The following is a 13,273-nucleotide window of genomic DNA, read 5'->3' on the forward strand; positions in this document are numbered from 1 at the left end:
TCAAAAAAAAAAAAACAACAATGAAAAAAAAAAAAAAAAAGAAAAAGAAAATTTTAAATGTACAGAAATTTGCAATAACAGAATACCTTCAACTGCTTTCACCAGTTGTTAACATTACAGCACATTTACTTCTCTTTTTCATGTTCTCTATTTGTAGGTGTATGTGTATGCATTTTTATACACACATTATTATTATTTGCTTAATCATTTGAGAGTAAAATTATAGACTCCAATATCCTTAACACTAATGATGTCAGTAAAAATTTCCATGATGCATTGGTCAAATTCTGGATATTTAACATTAGTAATAATTCATTCTCTAATAGAGGTGTCATATTCATGTTTTCAAGTGTCTGCATGCTGTTTTTTATTTTTTCCTATTCCAGGACCATCAATATCTTTGTAGAAACTGTCTCCAAATGCTATCTGCTTTTTTTTTTTTTTCTTTTTCTTTTTTTGATATTGGGGATTGAACCCAGGGGCACTTAACCATGGAGACACATCCCCAGCCCTTTTTATTTTTTGGGACAAGTTCTCACTAAGTTTAAGTTTAGGGTCTCACTAGGTTGCTGAGGGTGACCTTGAACTTGAGATCCTCCTGTCTTAGCCTCCCGAGCTGCTGGGATTATAGGCTATCTGCTTCTTGAAGCCTTTCAATTCATCTTTACCTGTTGCCACTGGCCACTGTTCCACGTTCACCACATTACCTCTTCATGCCTCCACTATCTTGTGTACAAAATTTTCTTTCGTGTGTGTTAGGTATTTTGGAAACTCCTTGAGAACAGAAGCTGCATCTAATTAATCCTTATCACCCCCCTGTCTATTATAGAAATGAATTCAGTGCTGACTCTCTAACAGAATAGCTAGGACTTTTGAAACATAGTGAAACTTTCAGAGGGGTCTCCTCTTCTCTCCTGATCTTATTTAAACACAGGTTATAATGGTAAATGGATGGGGGGTGGTGCATGTATCAGGCTGAGCAGGAGGAGACCCTGGTCCTAATCCCAATTCTGCCCAATTTTGTTTCTAACCAACAAGATGGCCTAGGGCAAGCTGTTCCATCTTTGTGAAATTCAGTGTTTTTTTTTTTCCTTCTGTATTTTACAGTTAACAATATTACTTGCTCCGCCTATTTCTTTGGGGTCCTGTGAAGATCAAGTGAGGGTATGAGCATTAAAATATTCTGAAATAGTGATGTCATTCCAGAGGCAACGTGGTTATCTGCCGGGAAGGATTACTTTAGTTTCAGGATCAACAAGTTCCTACCAACATGTTCCTGCACCCAGATACACCTTGGGCTCCCACTCAAGTCTGAGAGGCTGGATGTCATAGGCTCCTCAAGTTGGGTTAACTATGGTAGGTTAAATAATGTTCTTCTAAAATTCATGTCCCCTTCCAATCTCAGAATTTAACCCATGGAAATATCATCTTTATAAATTAAATTTTAAGTAAAGATGAGGTCATATTTGATTAGGGTGTGCCTCAACTCCAATGACTATGTCCTTATCAGGCCATGTAAACACACAGGGACGAAGGCCAGGAGGTGATGGAGGCAGAGATTGGGTGATGCTACTACAAGCCAAGGAAAACTAAGGGTTGCCAAGGAGCCAACAGAAGCTAGGAACAGGCAAGAGAGAGTCTCCCATGGAGCCTTCAGGGGAAGCATGGTCCTGCTGATACCTTGATTCCTGACTTCTAGCCTCTAGAACGGGAGAATCATCTGTTATGGCAACCATAGGAAATCACGCACAGGCTTTCTTCTTGCGACCTCTGTGACACTGAGTTTACAGAATCTTCTTGCTGGAGTTGAATGGCTGAGCAAGTGGAAATTGTAGAAAGGGGTACCACAAGGTGGGGAAGGCATCCAGCGTGGGTGGGCCCCTCTCTGAGGTACTCTGTGGGTTGCAATCCTGCAGGAGGTCTGCAGTCTGCACAGAAGACAGACCAAGAGGATCTCTGGTTGGCTGTAGGAGTGTGCCCCATTTTTCTTTTGAGATTGAAGAAGGCAAGGGTATTTGGAGCCAAAACTGTCCTCCCTGGGCCCTAGACCCTCAGGAACAGCTCCCTGGATGGTTTTGTTGGCAGATTTGTTTGTGAGCTCCCTGAGTGTTGGGAGGGATTGCTGTGGCCTTGAGCGAGTTGGCTCAGGTCTTAGTGGAGTCTGGAGTTTTGGGCCTGTGCCTGCCGGTGCCATTTGATGCTGGAGGAGATAGTGCATCTACGATCTGAGCACCTCTTCCCTGCCAAGGCATGTCCTCACCAGGGCTGCTCCTCTTCCCCGATGCAAGGAGGACACACTTCACTCCTCAAGGTGCCCTTGTGGACCACTGGCCTTGCCTGTTTCCTCTGGGGAAAATGGTATCTGGGTGGGTGTCACTGTCCTTATCCTGGCTTGTAGGTGTTTGAGAAGAGGATGGGAGGAGGAAAAGGAGAACAGGAGGACGCCCAGCCAAGAGTCTTTCCCTCAAACTGAATAAGCTGCAGGGCCCACCCACTTTCATTGTTATGATGTCACAGCACGGAGCAGACGCTGGAGGGGTGGAAGAGACTCATGAAGTCATCTGGCCCGTTGCCCTCTCCAATCTTCCGTGCCACCAGGATGGTGGAGATTGGATCTGTCCCTGGCAGCTGAGCTCTTGAATATCCAAGGCCACACAGACTCAGAGACTTGCTCATTGGGCCAATGCCCAGCTGCTCACCTGGGAAGATCCACTGGATTCTAACTTGAAATCGGCAAACCCAGCCCTCACCTTCAGGACGATGTGAGTCTCTCACCATCAGACCACAGGCTTGGCTTCTCTCGGGATAATTGGAGATGGCTGATAATAAATGTGAAATGATGATTCATATTCTATTTAAGCAAGACTCTGGGTGTGTGCGTGAATGGGAATTGCTCAAAATCGTGTTGGGGTGCTGCTGTTTATGTCAAGCCTCTGTGTTGGGGTGCGAGGCGAGGGCTGAGGGATAAAATATTGTAATGCTGCAAATTTTAATACTACAGGGAAGCAATGACCTGAGGAACTTTCTAGAGAATGATGATGTGATGTGTGGCCGTTGTTGATTTTTGCCTCCATATTCTCCGGAAAACTTTTTGTCCGTTGTCTTAGAAATTCTTTAGAGAGAGTAAGAGGGGCATACCCTAGCCTTACGTAATGACCACATAGAGCATAATGAAGTCGCCAAAGTCAACATGGAGCAGTTGGGGCCAGAGTTCCTGTTAGGAGAGGGAGAAGGGGCAGCCATCTGGCCTCGTCCCTCCCAGGTCTCTCCCTCTGCTTGTGCCTCTTTGATCCTAGAAGAACAACTCAAGAGAATGCTGGTGTGGTCGACCTGTTTGAGGAGTCTTGGGAGGCCGCCAGTGTTGTCTCGTATCAAGAGCCACTCCAGCTTGTGGCAGCTGGGTTTACTTCTCTCTTTGCTTCCAAATCATGATGCCCTGGTAGCAAAAGCTGAGGGAGTCAACCAGAGCCACAGCTCTCAGTTCTTTCCTCCTCCAGGGGAAGGGATGGGCCAGGTGCAGGAGGTGGGCCAGGTGAATCCTCATTTCCCTTCCGTCTCAGAAGCAGAGGAGTTTCATTATGACTTCACTTTCATGATGATAGGAGGACCCCCCAGAAAGAGCCAACTCTTCCATTTTTTCAGGGGAAAAGAAACGTTGTAGCAAACTAGAATTCAGTCTAAGGGGCCAAGGATTTTGTTTTGTTTTGTTTTTTAAAGTATTTATTTTTTAGTGGTAGTTGGACACAATACCTTTATTTTATTATTTATTTTATGTGGTGCTGAGAATCGAACCCAGGACCTTGCATGTGCGAGGCAAGCGCTCTGCCTCCGAGCCACAACCCCAGCCCCAAGGGGTCAAGGTTTTCATGTCATGCAGACCAACCCTGAGATAGCCCCCCTCTATGTCTAGCTGACACCTCAGAAAGCCTCCTGCATCTACCTTTTTAGAGAGTCTTAGAAGCAGAATAGGAACATTCTGGTGGACATGAGGAAGGTAGAGGGTCAAACCTGCTTGAAGGTGCATGACTCTTGAAGCAATGGACCAAAGGGAGCTAGAACTTTGACTCCATGGAGTATGGCTAAGAATCACAGCTTTGAGACCAAGAGCACAGACACTGGGCTTAAAAATCAAAGCTTAGGTTCAAGGTCCAGCTCTATACACTGCTCTTGTATGATCTTGGGCAAATCACTTCACCCAGATTTCCTCCTAGGTACAATGGGAGTAATAAGTCCATTAAAAATGGTTATATGGGGGCTGAGGATGTGGCTCAAGCGGTAGCGCGCTCGCCTGGCATGCGTGCTGCCTGGGTTCGATCCTCAGCACCACATACAAACAAAGATGTTGTGTCCGCCGAAAACTAAAAAATAAATATTAAAAAATTCTGTCTCTCTCTCTCTCTCTTAAAAAATAAAGATCAAATTGCATATTTGAAAGCCCTTTGAGTATTGCAAAGAGGTACACCAGAGTAGGGTATGGCAATTCCCATGTGGCCCTGAGTGTGGGGAGCAGAAGGATCAGGGGTTGTTCACAACCACACAATCTGGTGTCCATGAGCCTTGGGTTTAATCACAAGATCTGCTCTTTTCTGAAAGCAAAAGGTCTAAGAGTACAGCTGTTTCTCAACTTTTGATGGAGTCATGTGCCAAAGAATCCATCATAAGCTCAAAATATCTCAAGATGAATAGTGTTGAATACACGTAATCTACCAAGCACCACAGTTTAGCCACATGTGTCAGTTTCTCCTTGAGATCTCGTGGCTGGTTGGAAGCTGTGCTCCCTGCTGCTTCCTAGCATCTCAAGAGAGTGTCATACTGCATATTGTTAGCTTTGGAAAATATCAAAATTCAAAATTTGAGGTACAGTTTCTGCTGAACATGTACCACTTTTACACCAACATAAAGCCAAAAAATCACAAGTTGAACCGTCGTAAGCCGGGGACCATCTGTCTTTTATCCTTATAGGTAACCAGGGTACTCCTTAACCCTAGACCCCGGTAGCTAAAAAGCCTTCTGACACTGCCCCTTACCGCAAGCCTTACTCCTACCCTTCCACCCATCTCAGCCTTTGTTTTTGTGTCCCTGAAATGAGACGGTCAAAAAGATGTCCCTAGTGGCGCCTCAAACCTAGGTGACTCCACAAACCTGGAGAAAAGCTTTTGACTGAGCGAGAGCAGATCTGGTGACTCTGGTGACATGCAAGCAAGTGTGCTGAGCCAGGTGGGAGCACCCCCAAAGGTTGGGTTTTTGTGCTTACAAATTAGACAGGCACCCATATCTGGTAAGGGGCCCCATTCAGAGAAAGTGCACCCGCCACCTGAAAATGCTCTCAGAGTCCCAGGGGAGGCGGCGGACGGGTACATGACCTAGGATAGAAGGGAGAAGAAGGGGAGGCCCCGGGAAGGAAGTGGCCCTGAGCCGGGCCCTGCCTGATAAGAAGGTCTCCCAGGTGCAGCCCTGTACACATTGAACCGCTTGGCACAGGGTTAGAGGCAGGAAATGGGAGGCGTGAGTTCTGTTATTATTCACTCAACAGAAAGGAAATTTAAATAGGTACCCGAGTGAAGGGAGTTGCTATTGTGTTCTGGGTACAACGGGTGACCCGGTGGTCATTGGTGCCCATGTCTGAATGCGGTGGCCCGGGCTTATCGTTTGTGCTCTCCTTATTGGCAAGTGCATTCGTGGGCCAAGCTCACTCCTAGTAGGATGGGACGCCCATGCCCAAGCGCCCTGGGTGGAGGCAGCTTTCCTGTCTGGGCACTGCCACTTTCCATTCACTTCACATACTGGTGTGTTGACATGTCTGTGCCTGGTCTGCTCACGGGGGATAACCAGGGAAGGCGCCCAAAGGCGGTGCCTGGCTCCTGAGCTGGCAGCAGGCCAGGGTGGCTTTGTTAAGCTCTTTCCCCTGGGGTGGTGGCAAGGCAGCGACTTCGTAGTTAGTTCTAGCTCTTCTCAACGCTTCCAAACCAGAATCTCTCCAGATGTCAGAGAGGAGAGTTTATGACTTGGTCCTTTTATGATGTGCCTTTAAGGCCAATTATTTCTAATGCTCTGTTGAATTAGGCATCCGTGAGAGAAGGTATACATTTTAAAATCCATGAAATTGCAAGCAGATTGTATGACTCAGTGCTCTGGATGAATGCTTGATAGCCTTGTGGTTGTTATTATTAATATTAATAAGCACATATCCACACACACACACACACACACACACACACCCATGGGGTTCTGGGCAGAGCTCAGGGAGGACACAGCCTCTGTCCTCAGGGATCAGGGGAAGGCTGTCTCTAAGACACTGTAGTAAATCACATGAGTATTGTAACTGTCAAGGTTTTAAACACCTAAAAATCAGCACTATCATTAGCAATCAGTAATCACTGTTATAGAAGAATAAATCTTGTAATCTCCAAATTACCTGTTTGCACCAATTAGAGTTCAACTGATGAAACATACCAATCAAAGGGGAATTTACTTGAGGCACCCAAGCTTATCTAGGTTTAAAAAAAAAAAAGAAAAGGAACCTGCCGAGCCCCCAAACTGTTGTTTCCTTGCTCTGTGTCTGTTAGGGTGAATATTCTGGAAGCAGAGCTAACAAAACCCTGCACAAGCACCCCCAGGCAGGAGGGAATCTGTTATTCATTTATTTGTTTATTTATTCATTTATTCCCTGCCTGTCTACAAAAAGGATTTAAGGTAGAACACAACCAAACCACATATATTAGAAGACGGTATTTTTAAAGATATCTAAAGGGGAGTCAGGAATTTGGGGGTGGGTGTAGGGGAGACAGGAATCTGGGGGTGGGTGTAGGAACACTGTATTTGAACATTTTATTTCCAAAATCCTTGTTGCATCTTTTTTTGCTGAACACAGTGTCAGGCCCTATAGGAGCAAACACAGAAGGGCATCGCTCTCTTGCCTGTAGGACACTTAGGACCCAGGGCGAGACACCAACACTGGATTAGTTCTGAGGTTCTCAGAAGGCAACATGCAGAGGGATCAATGGGCACCTAGTTCCCAGCATGCAATAAAAGAAAGCAAGTTCATGGAGAGGGAGATTTTTTTAAATTTTTATTTATTTTAGTTATTGATGGGCCTTTATTTTTTATTTATATGTGGTGCTGAGAATCGAACCCAGTGCGCCACACATTCAAGGCAAGCGCTCCACCACTAAGCCACAACCCCAGCCCCCCACAAGAGGTAGATTTTTTTCCTTCCTTGCTACAAATGCTAACAACAACAATCGAAGGGACCCAGTGGAAAAAATCTCCACGTTTGCACCCGTCTCTGAGATGTTCTCTGTGGAGTCATTTCTTAACTGGAACTGGGTAAAGGAGACAAAAAATGTGGATCTATTGAGCCTTCTCAGGTTTGCTCATAAGTCTCTGAAAATCAGGATCTGCTGTTTGCCGCTAGGCCAGGACGTGGAGGGTCGGAGGGAGGTGGGGACGGGATCTGCCAGTGACCTAGTGGGAAAATGAAGCACTATAAGGTGTCTCCGTGCTCCGATGCTGATGAGTCCCAGTCTCCTCTGTCTGGCCGATCCCTAAATCTCCATCTTGTCACCGGGTTCCCAACCTCTACCTATCTTAATGGCTTGGTCTCTGTGGCTTGGCTTTGTACATCATCTCTGGGCACCTGAACCGTTCTCCTCTTGGGACTTGCTCTGCTTACTTGTTTTAAGTTTCTGTGTGCTTGTTTTGACCTCTGCCCTTGAATATTATTAGGCTACCATAATAAATGGCAAGACCATCAAAGTGGTATCTGAATGTGTCCCTTTGTTGCAGACAAACTCCAAGATGACCCCCAGTGGCCCCTGCCTCCTGGTATTCATGCTCTTCCAATACCCATCTCACTGAACCTGGGTGGGTCTGCATGACCTTAGACCAACTCAGGATTAGACACTGTGCTATGTGCTAGTGATACAGTGACTGACAGGCACAGTCTTTGGCCTCATGGAGTTTGATGGAGCAGAAAGAGAAGAACTTGAGCTGCACAGAACTGGCTGAACCTTCGCTTTTCCACTTGAGACTCTTAACTTCTCTGAACTTCTGTTTCCTCGTCTTTAAGGCAAGCACAGCAAGCACAGGAGAATCCACTTTAGAAAGTCCGATGGAGACTAAATGTGCCCATGTGTAAAGCGCTTAGCGGTGTCCAGATTTGGGTAGCTACTTCATAATTGGCATCTCCCCTCCAGCTTTCCTGGGTGCTGAGATCACAGTGATGAATGAGAGGTCACCTCTGTCTTCAGGGGGCTCAGAATCAAGTGGAGGAGACAGAAGAATACTCACTAAAGTTCAAGGCATACTGTGACAATTGTTGCCATAAAGGTGTAGGGGGCTGTGGGAACCCAAAGAAGGGCATAGAAAAAGTTTCACAGAGGTTGTTATTTTAGCAATCCTTCATGGTTAAGCAGAATAGAGTATAGCAAGGACACCGAAAACCCTGGAAAATCGCGAGGTGTGAAACCTCCTGGCATAGCCAGTGCCCAAGGGCTTCCCCCCTGTGCCCTGTGATGTCTTGATCCACAAAAAGCAGCTGTTGGGCTTGATGGTGAAGGATGTTCCTCCAGCTCACATATTCCTCAAGAGTTGGGAGGATTTCTTTATTCATTACCAATTTCTAGCTCCTAACACATGGTAGATACTCAATAAATATTTATTAAATGAGTAAGTATAATTATATGTGTAAGCAGCTTGCCCCAAATGAGAAAATCAAGGAAGCATTTTTTCCATTTACTTGACATAAGTCATCTCCCTTGGGTACATGTGTGGTAGCAATTAGGCAGACTACATTATGTCACTAGGTTTTGTCAAAGGTCTTAGATTTGTTGGCTGTGCTTTCTGTTTCTTCCTTATCTTCCCAAATCTCATGGTGGGGTCCTGCCCAAACTTTAAAGCTACTGACATTTCCCTAGGGATCTCTGGCACAATGTCATGAGTCCAATCGTGGCAGACCTTGCCAAATTTACAGAAGCTCCTCGTTTTTTCCTTTGTTTAACTTCCATTTTGCTTTTGGTGTGAATGGAGTGACTTCAGACCCTAAGCTCAACAGGGGAGTTCCCCATGTGGTTGACCCACGCTGCTGTAAGGCATGGCTGGCTGGTGGTGAAACTACAGGGGGCAAGTCCAGGACTTGAATGCCTCCCTCCCCACACCCACCCCATTTTGACTCTATCCCTAGGCCCAGGCTTAAGACCCTCAGGTTGTTCTCTTCCACAGCTCCCATAGTACATCATCTGTGGGGCTCACCCTGCCCTAAGCCTTTCCCAACCACTCTTGTTCTTTCAAAGCCTGGCCTCCATTTTTTCAGGTCTGTGGTCTCCTCTGCTTTTAGTACAATTCGGTAAACATCTGGTGCCCATCCTGTGCCTAGCTCAGCTCTAAATCTCCAGGGGTGGTGCAAAGATGAATGAAAAAAGACAGTTGGCCCCTGGTCTAACTTTCTAAGATGAGAGTCAACCAAGATGACATACTAGACTGTTAATAGTCTCTTGCAGGTAAGAGATTTCCATTTTACCAGGAGCTTTTGAAAGATAGTGGCTTGCCTTCAAAACACACACTCACTCACACACACACACACACACACACACACACTTGTTTTTTATAAAAACAAAACAAAACAAAACAAAAAACAAAAAATGAAACCTTGAAAGATGGGGTTTTGACCTTAAGAGTTGTAGAACAGCACATATTGATTATCGAAAACTTGGAAAATAAAGAAAAATATAAAGCAGGGAACAGTCCTTCTTTTTTAAAAAAATATTTGTTCTTTTTAGTTATACATGACAGTAGAATATATTTTACATATCAAACATACACGCAGTGTGACTTCCCATTCTTGTGGCAGTACATGATGTGGAGTTTCACGGGTCGCGGGTTCATGTATGAACACAGGGAAGTTATGTCTGACTCATTCGACTGTCTTTCCCATTCCCGTGAGACAGTCCTTTTGATGACCTCCCTACCAGGAAGCAAGTCAGTGTTGGCATATTTTCCCTCCTTTTTTATATGCATTTGAGATCCTATGTTTGTGTAATTTTGCATGCGCTTTTGTTTCTAAGCAGCATATCCCAACCTTTCCACAGTGTTATAAAACACACAGAAGAGTGACTCCAGAGGTAGGAGTTAGGGCTGATTTATTGGTCTCTCTAATTGTACTCCCTTTTCTGCCTGCTCCTAAACTGAACCCTGCCTCCACTGCACGCCTGGAACTTGGCTCTCTGCTGGGCCTTTCTCTAGGAGACAGCATCCAGTGCTGAAGGTGTGAGCAGCGTTTCCAGCCCTCAGATTCTCCACTTCTTCCCCTCCCCCACCCCAATTTCCCTCGCCTCCTGCAAGCGATAATATCTTTCATCTGAGCCTCTCCCTGCCTCCAGTGACTGCCTCCCCTGATGAATTCTCTCTGGGTGACTTTGGCATTTGCATATTTCCTCGCTTGGATATTCTGAGATGTTGGAACCAGAGAGCAGGTTGACACGATCAGGTACTTAGCTGAATGAGGCTTTCTTAGGAACTGCACAAATATTTAGAGTCGGGTGTGTGCCAATGGCAATTAATTGAAATGTGGACACAGCAAGCTTCTGGAGGAAAGAAAACTGAAGTTGAGAAATTAGCTGTGGGAAGCGAGCCTTTGCAAGATGTAAAACCATAATTTGGGAATTTCCTTTACCTCGAACTGAAGGACAGAAAAAGAAAAACAAACAAACAAAACCCACAAGCATAGGCTCAGGGTGGCCCCTGAATCAAATGCATTCGCACACTCTCAGAGAACACTAGTGTGACCCTTTTGGGGAGAGAGGAGAGCCCAAGGTCAACAGTGAGTAGGGGAAAATTCAGGACCAGTAGCGAGGATGTCGGACTCCAGCCCAGGGCACTTCCCACTTTATAAGCTGACTGTCAAACTGGAGACCTGGATTATCATATCAGGAGCCAAAGGGCGAGGACTGCAATTTAAGCATTTTCCTGTCACCAATGACTTTGTGAATACATTTAGTAAAACCCATCACAAAACCAACGTTCTCACCGACTGTGACCTTACCTGAAGAGCACAGCACATCTGGTTGACCTTTACTGAGCTCCTACTCAGTGTCCAGCCGCCTGTGAAGCACAAAGTGTTATGGAAATTGCACTCAGCAAGAGACTAAGGATAGAGGTGATGAAGAAACAAGGTCCCTTGTGCTGGAGGAGCAGTTCAGAGGTAGCATGCTTGCCTAGCATGTTCAGGTCCTCGGGTTCCTCCCCAAACACCACCACCAACAACAACAAAACAAAACAAAAAAACAAGGAGTCCCTACTTCATATCTGTGATATTGGCCTGATGCCAGGTAAAGCCCCAATTTCCGGTTTACTCTTAAGAAAGTAGGAAGCCTATGTGCCCATCTATATCTCCCCCTTTTTAGGAGAATAGACCTATCTGCTGAACATTTTTCTAAGTGACAAATAAGAAAAGAGGATTTCTGAGATGTGGCTTTAGGCTCCAGGTTGTGTGAGGGTGATACAAAAATCACTTTTCATTGCTGAGGTGTGTGGGGCCAGAGTGACCTTCTGGATGCTTTCCTAAGAGCCTGGCTTTCAATGTGTGGCCCCTGAATCAAATGCATTCGCATTACCTGGGAACTAGTTAAAAATGCACATTCTCAGGTTCTGCTGCAGTTCTACAGAATCAGGAACTCTGAGGGATGGAGCCCAGCAATCTTTGTTTTCACAAGCCCTCTGGGGTATTCTGATGCTCCATAAAGTTTGAAAACTACTGCCCTAGAAAATTATGATTTGGAAGTCTGGGCTGCTGGATTTCGGCACTAGGAGAGTAATTTATTTTGGATTATTGGACCCTTAAGAATAAACTCTCTTCATTTCAGAATGCCCAGGTGAGCTGTTCCATACATTGCTGAGTGTTCAACAGGAAAAAAAATTTCCAAGTGATTCTTTAAAATTTAACTGACCAGCACCCACAATTCTGGTAGTCCAATATATTTCCAGCAAGTACAATATTTTCATACTTTAAAGTTCCTTGGAATGACTAAATAAATTAACTGATTGCTTGATCTGTTATTTTTAGAATACCACTTCCTTACCTCATGTGAAAGTTTATTCAAAATTCAAATGGGAACATTTTATTACCCCCAAATGTTTTCCCATATACTTTGACATGTTACTAAGGAAACCAGTTGTAACATTGTAGTGATACTGTTGTTCTAACAAATTAGCTATTCTGCAGCATAATATACCGTACTATAATGTTTTTTTCTCTCTCTCTCTAGAAAATTTCTCACTTAATGAATTTTTACATTTATAACACAGGACATTAGAAGCAATGGAAGTAAGGTGGTAAGGAGAAATCCTATCCCAGAGTGTCAAAGGTATTTCCTAGGGATGCGATCTGTGCTGTTTGTGCATAGGCAGAACTAGGTGATTTTTACATTCTGCATTAGGAGCCCCTCTGTGCAGGAAGCTGAGTTAGCGGGAACAACCATCTCACAAGGACACTGGTGTCCAGGCTTGGGGGCCTCTCACTGGTGAGCACTAGGAAAGACCAGAATGGGGTGTGCAGAGCAAAGTGTGTGCTAATCACACGTTTTAGGGATCCAAAGACATCAAAGCAGTAGATGATGCAAGTCAGCGAGGGACATGGAGATGGCACCAGGAGATGGGGGGTAGGGGGGGGATATAGCCCAGCGGGAGGCCTCCTGCTTTTTCTTTCTGGTTGGGGGAGGTGACGTTATTAATGAGGGGATGGATTAGAACAGATGGGTACTTTTGACACATTTTCCCATGTTGTTATTTTCCAATTTCCCATCTTCCCACCACCTAGTCATGTGCCTTTCTCTTGGTTAAAGTGACTTTCAAGGGAAGTCTCTGGAAGGGAGGGTAGAAGTGAAGACATTGGCATTGAGCTCAGAGGTCATGCTCAGCATCCTAAAACCTTTGCTGGATGAAGCAAGAGGGAGGCCACCCTGCTCACATGTGCCTTCGGCTGCTGCATTCAAAGGTTTGCCCTGTGACCCTTTCCCACCTGCTCCATCCTGGCCTCACTCCCTCCAGGCAGCCTTCGCCCCCTCCCTGATTACAGGTACCTTCCTGGAGCCCTGAGGAGATTTGCATTGTAAATGGTGTTTGTTCTGGGGCCCTGAAATAATATTAATCATTGTAAAACAATTACGTTGCATAATTTGTACATAAAAAAGAAAAGAATGAATCTTTTGCTTGAATTAATATTTCCACGGTTACGTATCTTTCTTTCCCCACAAATGAGACCCTTGTCTGCCCTTCTGTG

The sequence above is a fragment of the Marmota marmota genome, unplaced genomic scaffold (assembly GCF_001458135.2).
Source record: "Marmota marmota marmota unplaced genomic scaffold, marMar, whole genome shotgun sequence".
In the NCBI taxonomy this organism is placed as follows: Eukaryota; Metazoa; Chordata; class Mammalia; order Rodentia; family Sciuridae; genus Marmota; species Marmota marmota.